The sequence below is a fragment of the Phyllobates terribilis genome, unplaced genomic scaffold (assembly GCF_046119375.1).
Source record: "Phyllobates terribilis strain yellow unplaced genomic scaffold, ASM4611937v1 Scaffold_693__1_contigs__length_808095, whole genome shotgun sequence".
In the NCBI taxonomy this organism is placed as follows: Eukaryota; Metazoa; Chordata; class Amphibia; order Anura; family Dendrobatidae; genus Phyllobates; species Phyllobates terribilis.
The window spans coordinates 793,194-808,096 of record NW_027363453.1 but is presented as its reverse complement, the minus strand read 5'-3'; the positions used below and the strand labels follow the sequence as shown (position 1 = coordinate 808,096).

The 14,903-nt window shown below is 45.1% G+C and overlaps 12 non-coding genes across 12 annotated transcripts; all 12 read left to right on the top strand.

Annotated features, from left to right (window-relative positions):
* Nucleotides 1–790: 790 nt before the first annotated feature.
* On the top strand, nt 791–981 carry LOC141236236 (U2 spliceosomal RNA). Its single transcript, XR_012301930.1, has one exon. It is a non-coding gene; the product is annotated as a U2 spliceosomal RNA (small nuclear RNA).
* A 1,115-nt stretch (nt 982–2,096) lies between these two features.
* On the top strand, nt 2,097–2,287 carry LOC141236235 (U2 spliceosomal RNA). Its single transcript, XR_012301929.1, has one exon. It is a non-coding gene; the product is annotated as a U2 spliceosomal RNA (small nuclear RNA).
* A 1,115-nt stretch (nt 2,288–3,402) lies between these two features.
* On the top strand, nt 3,403–3,593 carry LOC141236234 (U2 spliceosomal RNA). The gene has a single exon (XR_012301928.1). It is a non-coding gene; the product is annotated as a U2 spliceosomal RNA (small nuclear RNA).
* A 1,116-nt stretch (nt 3,594–4,709) lies between these two features.
* On the top strand, nt 4,710–4,900 carry LOC141236233 (U2 spliceosomal RNA). The gene has a single exon (XR_012301927.1). It is a non-coding gene; the product is annotated as a U2 spliceosomal RNA (small nuclear RNA).
* A 1,115-nt stretch (nt 4,901–6,015) lies between these two features.
* On the top strand, nt 6,016–6,206 carry LOC141236232 (U2 spliceosomal RNA). Its single transcript, XR_012301926.1, has one exon. It is a non-coding gene; the product is annotated as a U2 spliceosomal RNA (small nuclear RNA).
* Nucleotides 6,207–7,321: 1,115 nt separating this feature from the next.
* On the top strand, nt 7,322–7,512 carry LOC141236231 (U2 spliceosomal RNA). The gene has a single exon (XR_012301925.1). It is a non-coding gene; the product is annotated as a U2 spliceosomal RNA (small nuclear RNA).
* Nucleotides 7,513–8,624: 1,112 nt separating this feature from the next.
* On the top strand, nt 8,625–8,815 carry LOC141236230 (U2 spliceosomal RNA). The gene has a single exon (XR_012301924.1). It is a non-coding gene; the product is annotated as a U2 spliceosomal RNA (small nuclear RNA).
* A 1,114-nt stretch (nt 8,816–9,929) lies between these two features.
* On the top strand, nt 9,930–10,120 carry LOC141236229 (U2 spliceosomal RNA). Its single transcript, XR_012301923.1, has one exon. It is a non-coding gene; the product is annotated as a U2 spliceosomal RNA (small nuclear RNA).
* Nucleotides 10,121–11,235: 1,115 nt separating this feature from the next.
* LOC141236314 (U2 spliceosomal RNA) lies at nt 11,236–11,425 on the top strand. The gene has a single exon (XR_012302003.1). It is a non-coding gene; the product is annotated as a U2 spliceosomal RNA (small nuclear RNA).
* Nucleotides 11,426–12,533: 1,108 nt separating this feature from the next.
* On the top strand, nt 12,534–12,733 carry LOC141236378 (U2 spliceosomal RNA). Its single transcript, XR_012302047.1, has one exon. It is a non-coding gene; the product is annotated as a U2 spliceosomal RNA (small nuclear RNA).
* A 177-nt stretch (nt 12,734–12,910) lies between these two features.
* On the top strand, nt 12,911–13,094 carry LOC141236330 (U2 spliceosomal RNA). The gene has a single exon (XR_012302015.1). It is a non-coding gene; the product is annotated as a U2 spliceosomal RNA (small nuclear RNA).
* Nucleotides 13,095–14,209: 1,115 nt separating this feature from the next.
* On the top strand, nt 14,210–14,400 carry LOC141236228 (U2 spliceosomal RNA). Its single transcript, XR_012301922.1, has one exon. It is a non-coding gene; the product is annotated as a U2 spliceosomal RNA (small nuclear RNA).
* The last annotated feature ends 503 nt before the right edge of the window (nt 14,401–14,903 follow it).

The following is a 14,903-nucleotide window of genomic DNA, read 5'->3' as shown; positions in this document are numbered from 1 at the left end:
AATTGACCTTTCAGTATATTGTTGCACACACACCATCTATTTAGCAAATGCCCTTGTTATCAACAGCAGCCTTTTAAACTCACCTGAGCTAACAGGTATGTGCGCTGGTTACTCTGCTGCGCTTAAAATTTCTTTTTTGGTTTGCTACAATGCCTTTTCTGAAACGTTGTCTCCTTCTGCTGGAACACTGACTTCTTTCATTTAATGCCTGCAGACTATAAAAGAGAACCCAACCCAAAAAGTTTGGTTGATTAGTCTGTGGCATTCTGTTAAACTGTTGCTTATGGCGGTCTCTGTGAGCTTCTCAGCGACATTCAGCCAGCCAGGTATCCTGCCTGCAGTAGATGGAATGTGGCAATGGAACGCTGGCTGCGCGTGTCATAATAGGCTCTGAGCCTTTATATACCTGTGCACAGCAGCAGCCACCTTCAGTCTGCTGCTGGACAGCCAGCAGCAGCAGCAGCAGGAGAGGTATGTAATCAGGAGCCCTCCTGCTAAGGGTAGACAGCTGCTCGTTCCACCCCACCCCCCGCCTTAATTGGTTCTCCTCCCTTCCAACGGTGTTGAGGCGGGTGGGAACAGCAGGGGGTGAAGGTGCTGTGTTTAAAGAGGTGGAGTTATGCAGATCTAAAACGCGTGGATTGCAGCAGCAGCAAGCCGAAAAGTGCAGGCATGTAAGGGATCTAGAGGTTGACAACATGTCTTCTTAACGGGAGTCCAGGAGCTCATCTCCACAAATGGACTTTTCAGGATCCTTGGGTGGCTCCGTAGTTTGAAACCAATTCTGGTTATCGCTTCTCGGCCTTTTGGCTAAGATCAAGTGTAGTATCTGTTCTTATCAGTTTAATATCTGATACGTCCCCTATCTGGGGACCATATATTAAATGGATTTTTAGAACAGGGAGATGGAAAAAGAGCTTGCTCTGTCCACTCCACGCATTGACCTGGTATTGCAGTATCTCCAGGACCGGTGCACCCCTTCTTTAATGCAGTTTCTAAAATCAGAAAGAATTGAATTCAATGTTTTTTGTTCATTTTGCTTGTTTGTCGGATTTTGGGATGGACTCTTTGGCTTTGCTTTTCTTCTCCTCATTGGATTTTTCATGTTCAAAGTTGCAGAAGCCAGATTACAAGCTCATTTTGGTTCAACTTCAGCAACTGTGCATTGCATTGCCATGTAATGTGATGCAATGCTATCTTTCTAGCTCTCCCTTTTTACTTCCTTTTGGATAAACAGACATATTAGGCAAGCATTTTGGAGCTTTCACCTAAATAACTACAGGTGGTGAGATAAGCTGCACAATATAATTGACCTTTCAGTATATTGTTGCACACACACCATCTATTTAGCAAATGCCCTTGTTATCAACAGCAGCCTTTTAAACTCACCTGAGCTAACAGGTATGTGCGCTGGTTACTCTGCTGCGCTTAAAATTTCTTTTTTGGTTTGCTACAATGCCTTTTCTGAAACGTTGTCTCCTTCTGCTGGAACACTGACTTCTTTCATTTAATGCCTGCAGACTATAAAAGAGAACCCAACCCAAAAAGTTTGGTTGATTAGTCTGTGGCATTCTGTTAAACTGTTGCTTATGGCGGTCTCTGTGAGCTTCTCAGCGACATTCAGCCAGCCAGGTATCCTGCCTGCAGTAGATGGAATGTGGCAATGGAACGCTGGCTGCGCGTGTCATAATAGGCTCTGAGCCTTTATATACCTGTGCACAGCAGCAGCCACCTTCAGTCTGCTGCTGGACAGCCAGCAGCAGCAGCAGCAGGAGAGGTATGTAATCAGGAGCCCTCCTGCTAAGGGTAGACAGCTGCTCGTTCCACCCCACCCCCCGCCTTAATTGGTTCTCCTCCCTTCCAACGGTGTTGAGGCGGGTGGGAACAGCAGGGGGTGAAGGTGCTGTGTTTAAAGAGGTGGAGTTATGCAGATCTAAAACGCGTGGATTGCAGCAGCAGCAAGCCGAAAAGTGCAGGCATGTAAGGGATCTAGAGGTTGACAACATGTCTTCTTAACGGGAGTCCAGGAGCTCATCTCCACAAATGGACTTTTCAGGATCCTTGGGTGGCTCCGTAGTTTGAAACCAATTCTGGTTATCGCTTCTCGGCCTTTTGGCTAAGATCAAGTGTAGTATCTGTTCTTATCAGTTTAATATCTGATACGTCCCCTATCTGGGGACCATATATTAAATGGATTTTTAGAACAGGGAGATGGAAAAAGAGCTTGCTCTGTCCACTCCACGCATTGACCTGGTATTGCAGTATCTCCAGGACCGGTGCACCCCTTCTTTAATGCAGTTTCTAAAATCAGAAAGAATTGAATTCAATGTTTTTTGTTCATTTTGCTTGTTTGTCGGATTTTGGGATGGACTCTTTGGCTTTGCTTTTCTTCTCCTCATTGGATTTTTCATGTTCAAAGTTGCAGAAGCCAGATTACAAGCTCATTTTGGTTCAACTTCAGCAACTGTGCATTGCATTGCCATGTAATGTGATGCAATGCTATCTTTCTAGCTCTCCCTTTTTACTTCCTTTTGGATAAACAGACATATTAGGCAAGCATTTTGGAGCTTTCACCTAAATAACTACAGGTGGTGAGATAAGCTGCACAATATAATTGACCTTTCAGTATATTGTTGCACACACACCATCTATTTAGCAAATGCCCTTGTTATCAACAGCAGCCTTTTAAACTCACCTGAGCTAACAGGTATGTGCGCTGGTTACTCTGCTGCGCTTAAAATTTCTTTTTTGGTTTGCTACAATGCCTTTTCTGAAACGTTGTCTCCTTCTGCTGGAACACTGACTTCTTTCATTTAATGCCTGCAGACTATAAAAGAGAACCCAACCCAAAAAGTTTGGTTGATTAGTCTGTGGCATTCTGTTAAACTGTTGCTTATGGCGGTCTCTGTGAGCTTCTCAGCGACATTCAGCCAGCCAGGTATCCTGCCTGCAGTAGATGGAATGTGGCAATGGAACGCTGGCTGCGCGTGTCATAATAGGCTCTGAGCCTTTATATACCTGTGCACAGCAGCAGCCACCTTCAGTCTGCTGCTGGACAGCCAGCAGCAGCAGCAGCAGGAGAGGTATGTAATCAGGAGCCCTCCTGCTAAGGGTAGACAGCTGCTCGTTCCACCCCACCCCCCGCCTTAATTGGTTCTCCTCCCTTCCAACGGTGTTGAGGCGGGTGGGAACAGCAGGGGGTGAAGGTGCTGTGTTTAAAGAGGTGGAGTTATGCAGATCTAAAACGCGTGGATTGCAGCAGCAGCAAGCCGAAAAGTGCAGGCATGTAAGGGATCTAGAGGTTGACAACATGTCTTCTTAACGGGAGTCCAGGAGCTCATCTCCACAAATGGACTTTTCAGGATCCTTGGGTGGCTCCGTAGTTTGAAACCAATTCTGGTTATCGCTTCTCGGCCTTTTGGCTAAGATCAAGTGTAGTATCTGTTCTTATCAGTTTAATATCTGATACGTCCCCTATCTGGGGACCATATATTAAATGGATTTTTAGAACAGGGAGATGGAAAAAGAGCTTGCTCTGTCCACTCCACGCATTGACCTGGTATTGCAGTATCTCCAGGACCGGTGCACCCCTTCTTTAATGCAGTTTCTAAAATCAGAAAGAATTGAATTCAATGTTTTTTGTTCATTTTGCTTGTTTGTCGGATTTTGGGATGGACTCTTTGGCTTTGCTTTTCTTCTCCTCATTGGATTTTTCATGTTCAAAGTTGCAGAAGCCAGATTACAAGCTCATTTTGGTTCAACTTCAGCAACTGTGCATTGCATTGCCATGTAATGTGATGCAATGCTATCTTTCTAGCTCTCCCTTTTTACTTCCTTTTGGATAAACAGACATATTAGGCAAGCATTTTGGAGCTTTCACCTAAATAACTACAGGTGGTGAGATAAGCTGCACAATATAATTGACCTTTCAGTATATTGTTGCACACACACCATCTATTTAGCAAATGCCCTTGTTATCAACAGCAGCCTTTTAAACTCACCTGAGCTAACAGGTATGTGCGCTGGTTACTCTGCTGCGCTTAAAATTTCTTTTTTGGTTTGCTACAATGCCTTTTCTGAAACGTTGTCTCCTTCTGCTGGAACACTGACTTCTTTCATTTAATGCCTGCAGACTATAAAAGAGAACCCAACCCAAAAAGTTTGGTTGATTAGTCTGTGGCATTCTGTTAAACTGTTGCTTATGGCGGTCTCTGTGAGCTTCTCAGCGACATTCAGCCAGCCAGGTATCCTGCCTGCAGTAGATGGAATGTGGCAATGGAACGCTGGCTGCGCGTGTCATAATAGGCTCTGAGCCTTTATATACCTGTGCACAGCAGCAGCCACCTTCAGTCTGCTGCTGGACAGCCAGCAGCAGCAGCAGCAGAGAGAGGTATGTAATCAGGAGCCCTCCTGCTAAGGGTAGACAGCTGCTCGTTCCACCCCACCCCCCGCCTTAATTGGTTCTCCTCCCTTCCAACGGTGTTGAGGCGGGTGGGAACAGCAGGGGGTGAAGGTGCTGTGTTTAAAGAGGTGGAGTTATGCAGATCTAAAACGCGTGGATTGCAGCAGCAGCAAGCCGAAAAGTGCAGGCATGTAAGGGATCTAGAGGTTGACAACATGTCTTCTTAACGGGAGTCCAGGAGCTCATCTCCACAAATGGACTTTTCAGGATCCTTGGGTGGCTCCGTAGTTTGAAACCAATTCTGGTTATCGCTTCTCGGCCTTTTGGCTAAGATCAAGTGTAGTATCTGTTCTTATCAGTTTAATATCTGATACGTCCCCTATCTGGGGACCATATATTAAATGGATTTTTAGAACAGGGAGATGGAAAAAGAGCTTGCTCTGTCCACTCCACGCATTGACCTGGTATTGCAGTATCTCCAGGACCGGTGCACCCCTTCTTTAATGCAGTTTCTAAAATCAGAAAGAATTGAATTCAATGTTTTTTGTTCATTTTGCTTGTTTGTCGGATTTTGGGATGGACTCTTTGGCTTTGCTTTTCTTCTCCTCATTGGATTTTTCATGTTCAAAGTTGCAGAAGCCAGATTACAAGCTCATTTTGGTTCAACTTCAGCAACTGTGCATTGCATTGCCATGTAATGTGATGCAATGCTATCTTTCTAGCTCTCCCTTTTTACTTCCTTTTGGATAAACAGACATATTAGGCAAGCATTTTGGAGCTTTCACCTAAATAACTACAGGTGGTGAGATAAGCTGCACAATATAATTGACCTTTCAGTATATTGTTGCACACACACCATCTATTTAGCAAATGCCCTTGTTATCAACAGCAGCCTTTTAAACTCACCTGAGCTAACAGGTATGTGCGCTGGTTACTCTGCTGCGCTTAAAATTTCTTTTTTGGTTTGCTACAATGCCTTTTCTGAAACGTTGTCTCCTTCTGCTGGAACACTGACTTCTTTCATTTAATGCCTGCAGACTATAAAAGAGAACCCAACCCAAAAAGTTTGGTTGATTAGTCTGTGGCATTCTGTTAAACTGTTGCTTATGGCGGTCTCTGTGAGCTTCTCAGCGACATTCAGCCAGCCAGGTATCCTGCCTGCAGTAGATGGAATGTGGCAATGGAACGCTGGCTGCGCGTGTCATAATAGGCTCTGAGCCTTTATATACCTGTGCACAGCAGCAGCCACCTTCAGTCTGCTGCTGGACAGCCAGCAGCAGCAGCAGCAGGAGAGGTATGTAATCAGGAGCCCTCCTGCTAAGGGTAGACAGCTGCTCGTTCCACCCCACCCCCCGCCTTAATTGGTTCTCCTCCCTTCCAACGGTGTTGAGGCGGGTGGGAACAGCAGGGGGTGAAGGTGCTGTGTTTAAAGAGGTGGAGTTATGCAGATCTAAAACGCGTGGATTGCAGCAGCAGCAAGCCGAAAAGTGCAGGCATGTAAGGGATCTAGAGGTTGACAACATGTCTTCTTAACGGGAGTCCAGGAGCTCATCTCCACAAATGGACTTTTCAGGATCCTTGGGTGGCTCCGTAGTTTGAAACCAATTCTGGTTATCGCTTCTCGGCCTTTTGGCTAAGATCAAGTGTAGTATCTGTTCTTATCAGTTTAATATCTGATACGTCCCCTATCTGGGGACCATATATTAAATGGATTTTTAGAACAGGGAGATGGAAAAAGAGCTTGCTCTGTCCACTCCACGCATTGACCTGGTATTGCAGTATCTCCAGGACCGGTGCACCCCTTCTTTAATGCAGTTTCTAAAATCAGAAAGAATTGAATTCAATGTTTTTTGTTCATTTTGCTTGTTTGTCGGATTTTGGGATGGACTCTTTGGCTTTGCTTTTCTTCTCCTCATTGGATTTTTCATGTTCAAAGTTGCAGAAGCCAGATTACAAGCTCATTTTGGTTCAACTTCAGCAACTGTGCATTGCATTGCCATGTAATGTGATGCAATGCTATCTTTCTAGCTCTCCCTTTTTACTTCCTTTTGGATAAACAGACATATTAGGCAAGCATTTTGGAGCTTTCACCTAAATAACTACAGGTGGTGAGATAAGCTGCACAATATAATTGACCTTTCAGTATATTGTTGCACACACACCATCTATTTAGCAAATGCCCTTGTTATCAACAGCAGCCTTTTAAACTCACCTGAGCTAACAGGTATGTGCGCTGGTTACTCTGCTGCGCTTAAAATTTCTTTTTTGGTTTGCTACAATGCCTTTTCTGAAACGTTGTCTCCTTCTGCTGGAACACTGACTTCTTTCATTTAATGCCTGCAGACTATAAAAGAGAACCCAACCCAAAAAGTTTGGTTGATTAGTCTGTGGCATTCTGTTAAACTGTTGCTTATGGCGGTCTCTGTGAGCTTCTCAGCGACATTCAGCCAGCCAGGTATCCTGCCTGCAGTAGATGGAATGTGGCAATGGAACGCTGGCTGCGCGTGTCATAATAGGCTCTGAGCCTTTATATACCTGTGCACAGCAGCAGCCACCTTCAGTCTGCTGCTGGACAGCCAGCAGCAGCAGCAGCAGGAGAGGTATGTAATCAGGAGCCCTCCTGCTAAGGGTAGACAGCTGCTCGTTCCACCCCACCCCCCGCCTTAATTGGTTCTCCTCCCTTCCAACGGTGTTGAGGCGGGTGGGAACAGCAGGGGGTGAAGGTGCTGTGTTTAAAGAGGTGGAGTTATGCAGATCTAAAACGCGTGGATTGCAGCAGCAGCAAGCCGAAAAGTGCAGGCATGTAAGGGATCTAGAGGTTGACAACATGTCTTCTTAACGGGAGTCCAGGAGCTCATCTCCACAAATGGACTTTTCAGGATCCTTGGGTGGCTCCGTAGTTTGAAACCAATTCTGGTTATCGCTTCTCGGCCTTTTGGCTAAGATCAAGTGTAGTATCTGTTCTTATCAGTTTAATATCTGATACGTCCCCTATCTGGGGACCATATATTAAATGGATTTTTAGAACAGGGAGATGGAAAAAGAGCTTGCTCTGTCCACTCCACGCATTGACCTGGTATTGCAGTATCTCCAGGACCGGTGCACCCCTTCTTTAATGCAGTTTCTAAAATCAGAAAGAATTGAATTCAATGTTTTTTGTTCATTTTGCTTGTTTGTCGGATTTTGGGATGGACTCTTTGGCTTTGCTTTTCTTCTCCTCATTGGATTTTTCATGTTCAAAGTTGCAGAAGCCAGATTACAAGCTCATTTTGGTTCAACTTCAGCAACTGTGCATTGCATTGCCATGTAATGTGATGCAATGCTATCTTTCTAGCTCTCCCTTTTTACTTCCTTTTGGATAAACAGACATATTAGGCAAGCATTTTGGAGCTTTCACCTAAATAACTACAGGTGGTGAGATAAGCTGCACAATATAATTGACCTTTCAGTATATTGTTGCACACACACCATCTATTTAGCAAATGCCCTTGTTATCAACAGCAGCCTTTTAAACTCACCTGAGCTAACAGGTATGTGCGCTGGTTACTCTGCTGCGCTTAAATTTCTTTTTTGGTTTGCTACAATGCCTTTTCTGAAACGTTGTCTCCTTCTGCTGGAACACTGACTTCTTTCATTTAATGCCTGCAGACTATAAAAGAGAACCCAACCCAAAAAGTTTGGTTGATTAGTCTGTGGCATTCTGTTAAACTGTTGCTTATGGCGGTCTCTGTGAGCTTCTCAGCGACATTCAGCCAGCCAGGTATCCTGCCTGCAGTAGATGGAATGTGGCAATGGAACGCTGGCTGCGCGTGTCATAATAGGCTCTGAGCCTTTATATACCTGTGCACAGCAGCAGCCACCTTCAGTCTGCTGCTGGACAGCCAGCAGCAGCAGCAGCAGGAGAGGTATGTAATCAGGAGCCCTCCTGCTAAGGGTAGACAGCTGCTCGTTCCACCCCACCCCCGCCTTAATTGGTTCTCCTCCCTTCCAACGGTGTTGAGGCGGGTGGGAACAGCAGGGGGTGAAGGTGCTGTGTTTAAAGAGGTGGAGTTATGCAGATCTAAAACGCGTGGATTGCAGCAGCAGCAAGCCGAAAAGTGCAGGCATGTAAGGGATCTAGAGGTTGACAACATGTCTTCTTAACGGGAGTCCAGGAGCTCATCTCACAAATGGACTTTTCAGGATCCTTGGGTGGCTCCGTAGTTTGAAACCAATTCTGGTTATCGCTTCTCGGCCTTTTGGCTAAGATCAAGTGTAGTATCTGTTCTTATCAGTTTAATATCTGATACGTCCCCTATCTGGGGACCATATATTAAATGGATTTTTAGAACAGGGAGATGGAAAAAGAGCTTGCTCTGTCCACTCCACGCATTGACCTGGTATTGCAGTATCTCCAGGACCGGTGCACCCCTTCTTTAATGCAGTTTCTAAAATCAGAAAGAATTGAATTCAATGTTTTTTGTTCATTTTGCTTGTTTGTCGGATTTTGGGATGGACTCTTTGGCTTTGCTTTTCTTCTCCTCATTGGATTTTTCATGTTCAAAGTTGCAGAAGCCAGATTACAAGCTCATTTTGGTTCAACTTCAGCAACTGTGCATTGCATTGCCATGTAATGTGATGCAATGCTATCTTTCTAGCTCTCCCTTTTTACTTCCTTTTGGATAAACAGACATATTAGGCAAGCATTTTGGAGCTTTCACCTAAATAACTACAGGTGGTGAGATAAGCTGCACAATATAATTGACCTTTCAGTATATTGTTGCACACACACCATCTATTTAGCAAATGCCCTTGTTATCAACAGCAGCCTTTTAAACTCACCTGAGCTAACAGGTATGTGCGCTGGTTACTCTGCTGCGCTTAAAATTTCTTTTTTGGTTTGCTACAATGCCTTTTCTGAAACGTTGTCTCCTTCTGCTGGAACACTGACTTCTTTCATTTAATGCCTGCAGACTATAAAAGAGAACCCAACCCAAAAAGTTTGGTTGATTAGTCTGTGGCATTCTGTTAAACTGTTGCTTATGGCGGTCTCTGTGAGCTTCTCAGCGACATTCAGCCAGCCAGGTATCCTGCCTGCAGTAGATGGAATGTGGCAATGGAACGCTGGCTGTGCGTGTCATAATAGGCTCTGAGCCTTTATATACCTGTGCACAGCAGCAGCCACCTTCAGTCTGCTGCTGGACAGCCAGCAGCAGCAGCAGCAGGAGAGGTATGTAATCAGGAGCCCTCCTGCTAAGGGTAGACAGCTGCTCGTTCCACCCCACCCCCCGCCTTAATTGGTTCTCCTCCCTTCCAACGGTGTTGAGGCGGGTGGGAACAGCAGGGGGTGAAGGTGCTGTGTTTAAAGAGGTGGAGTTATGCAGATCTAAAACGCGTGGATTGCAGCAGCAGCAAGCCGAAAAGTGCAGGCATGTAAGGGATCTAGAGGTTGACAACATGTCTTCTTAACGGGAGTCCAGGAGCTCATCTCCACAAATGGACTTTCAGGATCCTTGGGTGGCTCCGTAGTTTGAAACCAATTCTGGTTATCGCTTCTCGGCCTTTTGGCTAAGATCAAGTGTAGTATCTGTTCTTATCAGTTTAATATCTGATACGTCCCCTATCTGGGGACCATATATTAAATGGATTTTTAGAACAGGGAGATGGAAAAAGAGCTTGCTCTGTCCACTCCACGCATTGACCTGGTATTGCAGTATCTCCAGGACCGGTGCACCCCTTCTTTAATGCAGTTTCTAAAATCAGAAAGAATTGAATTCAATGTTTTTTGTTCATTTTGCTTGTTTGTCGGATTTTGGGATGGACTCTTTGGCTTTGCTTTTCTTCTCCTCATTGGATTTTTCATGTTCAAAGTTGCAGAAGCCAGATTACAAGCTCATTTTGGTTCAACTTCAGCAACTGTGCATTGCATTGCCATGTAATGTGATGCAATGCTATCTTTCTAGCTCTCCCTTTTTACTTCCTTTTGGATAAACAGACATATTAGGCAAGCATTTTGGAGCTTTCACCTAAATAACTACAGGTGGTGAGATAAGCTGCACAATATAATTGACCTTTCAGTATATTGTTGCACACACACCATCTATTTAGCAAATGCCCTTGTTATCAACAGCAGCCTTTTAAACTCACCTGAGCTAACAGGTATGTGCGCTGGTTACTCTGCTGCGCTTAAAATTTCTTTTTTGGTTTGCTACAATGCCTTTTCTGAAACGTTGTCTCCTTCTGCTGGAACACTGACTTCTTTCATTTAATGCCTGCAGACTATAAAAGAGAACCCAACCCAAAAAGTTTGGTTGATTAGTCTGTGGCATTCTGTTAAACTGTTGCTTATGGCGGTCTCTGTGAGCTTCTCAGCGACATTCAGCCAGCCAGGTATCCTGCCTGCAGTAGATGGAATGTGGCAATGGAACGCTGGCTGCGCGTGTCATAATAGGCTCTGAGCCTTTATATACCTGTGCACAGCAGCAGCCACCTTCAGTCTGCTGCTGGACAGCCAGCAGCAGCAGCAGCAGGAGAGGTATGTAATCAGGAGCCCTCCTGCTAAGGGTAGACAGCTGCTCGTTCCACCCCACCCCCCGCCTTAATTGGTTCTCCTCCCTTCCAACGGTGTTGAGGCGGGTGGGAACAGCAGGGGGTGAAGGTGCTGTGTTTAAAGAGGTGGAGTTATGCAGATCTAAAACGCGTGGATTGCAGCAGCAGCAAGCCGAAAAGTGCAGGCATGTAAGGGATCTAGAGGTTGACAACATGTCTTCTTAACGGGAGTCCAGGAGCTCATCTCCACAAATGGACTTTTCAGGATCCTTGGGTGGCTCCGTAGTTTGAAACCAATTCTGGTTATCGCTTCTCGGCCTTTTGGCTAAGATCAAGTGTAGTATCTGTTCTTATCAGTTTAATATCTGATACGTCCCCTATCTGGGGACCATATATTAAATGGATTTTTAGAACAGGGAGATGGAAAAAGAGCTTGCTCTGTCCACTCACGCATTGACCTGGTATTGCAGTATCTCCAGGACCGGTGCACCCCTTCTTTAATGCAGTTTCTAAAATCAGAAAGAATTGAATCAATGTTTTTTGTTCATTTTGCTTGTTTGTCGGATTTTGGGATGGACTCTTTGGCTTTGCTTTTCTTCTCCTCATTGGATTTTTCATGTTCAAAGTTGCAGAAGCCAGATTACAAGCTCATTTTGGTTCAACTTCAGCAACTGTGCATTGCATTGCCATGTAATGTGATGCAATGCTATCTTTCTAGCTCTCCTTTTTACTTCCTTTTGGATAAACAGACATATTAGGCAAGCATTTTGGAGCTTTCACCTAAATAACTACAGGTGGTGAGATAAGCTGCACAATATAATTGACCTTTCAGTATATTGTTGCACACACACCATCTATTTAGCAAATGCCCTTGTTATCAACAGCAGCCTTTTAAACTCACCTGAGCTAACAGGTATGTGCGCTGGTTACTCTGCTGCGCTTAAAATTTCTTTTTTGGTTTGCTACAATGCCTTTTCTGAAACGTTGTCTCCTTCTGCTGGAACACTGACTTCTTTCATTTAATGCCTGCAGACTATAAAAGAGAACCCAACCCAAAAAGTTTGGTTGATTAGTCTGTGGCATTCTGTTAAACTGTTGCTTATGCGGTCTCTGTGAGCTTCTCAGCGACATTCAGCCAGCAGGTATCCTGCCTGCAGTAGATGGAATGTGGCAATGGAACGCTGGCTGCGCGTGTCATAATAGGCTCTGAGCCTTTATATACCTGTGCACAGCAGCAGCACCTTCAGTCTGCTGCTGGACAGCCAGCAGCAGCAGCAGCAGGAGAGGTATGTAATCAGGAGCCCTCCTGCTAAGGGTAGACAGCTGCTCGTTCCACCCCACCCCCCGCCTTAATTGGTTCTCCTCCCTTCCAACGGTGTTGAGGCGGGTGGGAACAGCAGGGGGTGAAGGTGCTGTGTTTAAAGAGGTGGAGTTATGCAGATCTAAAACGCGTGGATTGCAGCAGCAGCAAGCCGAAAGTGCAGGCATGTAAGGGATCTAGAGGTTGACAACATGTCTTCTTAACGGAGTCCAGGAGCTCATCTCCACAAATGGACTTTTCAGGATCCTTGGGTGGCTCCGTAGTTTGAAACCAATTCTGGTTATCGCTTCTCGGCCTTTTGGCTAAGATCAAGTGTAGTATCTGTTCTTATCAGTTCTGAGCAACCCCCCCTATTCCCTGGCCTCCGGGCTAGGAAGGGGAATTTTTATAAACCCGGTCGGAGGTCCGGTCAGCTTTGGGCTGAGAAACCACACAGGCTCCAGCTCCACTAGGGTGGCAGCCTAGATGGAAGCTGGGAGCACGAAAACGGCTCTTCTCCGGCTTCGGCTAGGGAGAGCATCGGAGATCCCTGACCCTCGCTGTGGCCTTCTGGCTCGGAGGGATGGGGATGGTTTATTGGGGACCCTCTCCTCCGGGAAGGGTCCACATGAATCCTCGCCTCGTGCGCTGTTTTGGTGTGACTTCGGTCACATTTTTCAGTGCCTTGGATGCAGCTTCAATCAAAAAAAATCTGTTCTTATCAGTTTAATATCTGATACGTCCCCTATCTGGGGACCATATATTAAATGGATTTTTAGAACAGGGAGATGGAAAAAGAGCTTGCTCTGTCCACTCCACGCATTGACCTGGTATTGCAGTATCTCCAGGACCGGTGCACCCCTTCTTTAATGCAGTTTCTAAAATCAGAAAGAATTGAATTCAATGTTTTTTGTTCATTTTGCTTGTTTGTCGGATTTTGTGATGGACTCTTTGGCTTTGCTTTTCTTCTCCTCATTGGATTTTTCATGTTCAAAGTTGCAGAAGCCAGATTACAAGCTCATTTTGGTTCAACTTCAGCAACTGTGCATTGCATTGCCATGTAATGTGATGCAATGCTATCTTTCTAGCTCTCCCTTTTTACTTCCTTTTGGATAAACAGACATATTAGGCAAGCATTTTGGAGCTTTCACCTAAATAACTACAGGTGGTGAGATAAGCTGCACAATATAATTGACCTTTCAGTATATTGTTGCACACACACCATCTATTTAGCAAATGCCCTTGTTATCAACAGCAGCCTTTTAAACTCACCTGAGCTAACAGGTATGTGCGCTGGTTACTCTGCTGCGCTTAAAATTTCTTTTTTGGTTTGCTACAATGCCTTTTCTGAAACGTTGTCTCCTTCTGCTGGAACACTGACTTCTTTCATTTAATGCCTGCAGACTATAAAAGAGAACCCAACCCAAAAAGTTTGGTTGATTAGTCTGTGGCATTCTGTTAAACTGTTGCTTATGGCGGTCTCTGTGAGCTTCTCAGCGACATTCAGCCAGCCAGGTATCCTGCCTGCAGTAGATGGAATGTGGCAATGGAACGCTGGCTGCGCGTGTCATAATAGGCTCTGAGCCTTTATATACCTGTGCACAGCAGCAGCCACCTTCAGTCTGCTGCTGGACAGCCAGCAGCAGCAGCAGCAGGAGAGGTATGTAATCAGGAGCCCTCCTGCTAAGGGTAGACAGCTGCTCGTTCCACCCCACCCCCCGCCTTAATTGGTTCTCCTCCCTTCCAACGGTGTTGAGGCGGGTGGGAACAGCAGGGGGTGAAGGTGCTGTGTTTAAAGAGGTGGAGTTATGCAGATCTAAAACGCGTGGATTGCAGCAGCAGCAAGCCGAAAAGTGCAGGCATGTAAGGGATCTAGAGGTTGACAACATGTCTTCTTAACGGGAGTCCAGGAGCTCATCTCCACAAATGGACTTTTCAGGATCCTTGGGTGGCTCCGTAGTTTGAAACCAATTCTGGTTATCGCTTCTCGGCCTTTTGGCTAAGATCAAGTGTAGTATCTGTTCTTATCAGTTTAATATCTGATACGTCCCCTATCTGGGGACCATATATTAAATGGATTTTTAGAACAGGGAGATGGAAAAAGAGCTTGCTCTGTCCACTCCACGCATTGACCTGGTATTGCAGTATCTCCAGGACCGGTGCACCCCTTCTTTAATGCAGTTTCTAAAATCAGAAAGAATTGAATTCAATGTTTTTTGTTCATTTTGCTTGTTTGTCGGATTTTGGGATGGACTCTTTGGCTTTGCTTTTCTTCTCCTCATTGGATTTTTCATGTTCAAAGTTGCAGAAGCCAGATTACAAGCTCATTTTGGTTCAACTTCAGCAACTGTGCATTGCATTGCCATGTAATGTGATGCAATGCTATCTTTCTAGCTCTCCCTTTTTACTTCCTTTTGGATAAACAGACATATTAGGCAAGCATTTTGGAGCTTTCACCTAAATAACTACAGGTGGTGAGATAAGCTGCACAATATAATTGACCTTTCAGTATATTGTTGCACACACACCATCTATTTAGCAAATGCCCTTGTTATCAACAGCAGCCTTTTAAACTCACCTGAGCTAACAGGTATGTGCGCTGGTTACTCTGCTGCGCTTAAAATTTCTTTTTTGGTTTGCTACAATGCCTTTTCTGAAACGTTGTCTCCTTCT